Raw genomic sequence first — 3,494 nt, 5'->3', positions numbered from 1 at the left:
GCTATTGCTAAACCTCCCTCAAATATTTTTCGCACATTGTTACACCAAACTTTGTCTTTCATCCTCTTACACACAAAACTGAGAGAAAAATGAGAGAATTCTAACAGAAACACTTCCTCTGTGGGTTTGAGCACAAAATGCAGCAGCGGTCTTGCACAGTGCTGAAAAAAATTAAAAAAAGACTGAACTGAAGCTTTGTTGCTCTACCAAATAATCGTGACTGACCCTGTGAAGAGAAAAAGAGAAAAACAAGAAAACATTTTTCCAATAAATCCAAATGTTTGGTCAAAAAACTAAATATCTTGAACTGTGAAAAGGTAGATATGTAATACCTCTGCACACAACAGTGTCTGTGTTCAGACAGAACATGAGGCAAGCTGTAACAATGTGTAGAGATGATCACTGGACTTGAATAAAGTAAAGAGGATTTTAGCTTCTTCAGCTGAATAGACACACCCCATTTCCCTAAAATTAACCCTGCCACTAAGTCTATGCCTAAAAACAACTCCAATGTTACCCTAAAATCTTGATATTGAATGCAAATCTTAACCCTAAACCTCAACCATAGACCAGAAACAACCTTCAATTAACTTAGTCAAAGTGACAAACAGACAAACAAAATTGTCCTCATGAGACTGTTACTTTCAGGACATTTGCTCCACACAATGAATCACAAGAAGACTATTCTTCCAAGACATACGAGAACAGTAGCCTTTTTACTAAAACTGCATGTTAACAAATATGTTCCAAGAGGCTTCCACATGGCCACTCTTCACTTCGAACTGATCAGTCACTGGAACAACATGTCTGTTCAGCTCAGGCTGCCCCTCCCTCCCATCCTGTGCCCCATCCAGCACATTCACAACTCGGGAGATGAAGAGTAATCAACAGACTTCCAGGAAATCAAACAATTTTATATTTCCTGCCAGGAGGAGATGTCATTCGAGTTGACCCCTATAGGTTAAGGCCAGTTTGCTTATGTGATTGAGGATGTGGGGACCTATTCGATGCCATCAGTGCTGGATTTGATGGGAGCAGATGGAGCAATTGCTGCTAATGTCGGGCCAGTTGCCAGAAGTTTAAACTTTTATTTTCTCTTTTCATTGGTTATTTATTTGTGATTTTATGTATTTTTTGTGTGTTCTTTATGGACAGGAGGAAGAGTTTTGGTGTTTATGTTTTTTTCAGGTTCAGTGAAGGTGTGTTTTTATCCACCCATTTGAGCAGTGTGGAAGGAACTAAAGTCCAATTAACTGAAGTCCAATTAACACTTTTCGTGTCTCTTTAAGTTCATGTATTTCAAGAGATGCTGATTTTCTCCAAGAGCTTGTTACCCTTGAGTACATTATTAAGCAGTAGTCCATGGCATGAACAAATGCTATTGAATTGTGTTTTCTTTTGTATTTGTATTAACCTGATTCAGCAGGAAGGTAAAAATGTTGTTGTAAGTTGAATTTTCCAAATTCAAAGTCTAAGGGCCCTATCTTGCACCCAGCGCAATTGCCTTTGTACACTGACGCATGTATCATTCCTATTTTGCATCCGACGCACAGCGGACTTTTCCCTCCACAGACGCACGTCGGTAAATTAGGGAATGTATTTGCACTCCCGGGGGCGGTTCAGCGAAAACAGGAGGCGTGTTCCGGCGCAAACGTTATTGGTGCTATTTTGCAGTTTCAGAAAGCAATTCCGCCACTGAGCAGGAAAAACCTGGCCTAAAGTCAGTGGCGCTAGTCTAAAGTCAGTGGCGCGTTATTCAGATGCTATTTTAGGGGCGCATGCTTGGCCATAATGTAGCGTGTGCACAATGCGCATACACTTCTCTCATCTAAACGGACGCAGCAGTTCCCATTTTTGCAAACCATACATAATTACAAGGAAAAATATTACTGAAAATGCGCTTCAGGTGTAGTTTTTAGCTTCAACATTTTGGAAGAAATTGGGGAAACTACCAAAGAGACCAAATAGTATAAAAGAATTTTGTCTTTGGCTTCAAAAACGCCATAAAAGGTGCAATAAATTAACAGGAGAGTAAGGAAAAAAGTCGTAAACCCTAGCAACAGTGCTCGTGCGTGAGGTATTTTAACTTTGCATTCACACAAAAGGCTGAAAGATGCTCTTGTACCTTAATGAGATCTAGTTGGAAAAATGCCTAATCATTTCACCTTTACAAAGCTCTTAATTGAAAGCTTAAGGTCACAGAAAGCGAAAGGCCATGGTTAATCAATTTCATGGGCAGTTTGTAATAACTCAAATATAGGAAGCCCGCAACTCAACATTTAGAGAGACGTGACCCTCTGCCAGCCTGTGGCCATCAACCCAGTCAGGTCCCTTTGCAGGCATGGATAATATCCAACTTCTACAGATTCAGAGGCTCAGCGGCTCTGTGCTGCAGAGGTGTGAGGATGTGGTGCTGCAGGAGGTGGTCACACAAGGATTACAAAGTGACTACAGATACAAGGCTCTGTACTATGTGTGCTTCAGCCACACATTTTAAATGTACAGTGGTTATTGCACAACCTCACTTATATATATGTTCTTAATATTTCAATAGAAAAATCCTGTCACTCAAACAATGAGACCACAGACCTCCTTATAACAGCCAGTAGCTAAAAAGATGATTTTCTCTTTGTGCAGGAGCACAAAATGAATAACCTAAAATCTCCAAAACAAATACACAATGCCTTTTGGCAGTGCAGACAGCCCACAAGTGTTGCAATTGTGAGCATAAAATGGAAGGAAGTGATTTGAAGACTGAAAAGACACTTTGGGGCACAGTTATGTGTGTAAAGTCTGAGTTAAATATAAATCATTTTGCGTGACCGGTGTAGACACTAAATGTGAAGTGTATATGCTCAGTCAGAGGTGTAAGACAAACAGTCCATCATGAGACAATGTAATAGGAGTTCAAAGCTAAATCGGTGATTAACTCTTTTAAACCCTAACCCTAGATAATTCTGTAGCTAACATTCAAACTTGAACCCCAATAGCAATCCAAGTCCTGCACAACAACAACCCAAAAAGCAGTCACACATGACATTTACGGAGACTGTATTGATCTGCAATTATTATTTTCTGTCATTGTTGTGCCTTTTCCTTTTGTATTTCCTGTTTACATTTCTATATCATTATTCACACAATAAATTCAAACATTTCAGTCTTTTTACCATCAGTTAATGTTGCATTTCTTTCTCCATCAGCCTGACGGTGCAATGCAGCACACAGTGCAGCATTGGGGGAAGCTTTATTTTTCTCCCCAACCTTTCCTTCTACTCAAACTGAGACATCTGGCAATCACGCAGCAAAGACTTGTAGACATATTAGTGGTGTCACTGTTCTTTTAAATTATTTCAGTGCTATACATTTTCATCACTGCCTGCCAGATTCCAGTGTGTTATGTCTGTCTGTCTCTGCAATTGTCTTCAGGGGCATTATCATTAACGTCACGGTCATGGACCCCAGCCATGAGCTTGATTGGATCAGGAGTCACCGAA

This window comes from Perca flavescens, chromosome 5 (genome assembly GCF_004354835.1).
Source record: "Perca flavescens isolate YP-PL-M2 chromosome 5, PFLA_1.0, whole genome shotgun sequence".
Taxonomy (NCBI): domain Eukaryota; kingdom Metazoa; phylum Chordata; class Actinopteri; order Perciformes; family Percidae; genus Perca; species Perca flavescens.
This window is presented reverse-complemented; position numbering follows the sequence as displayed.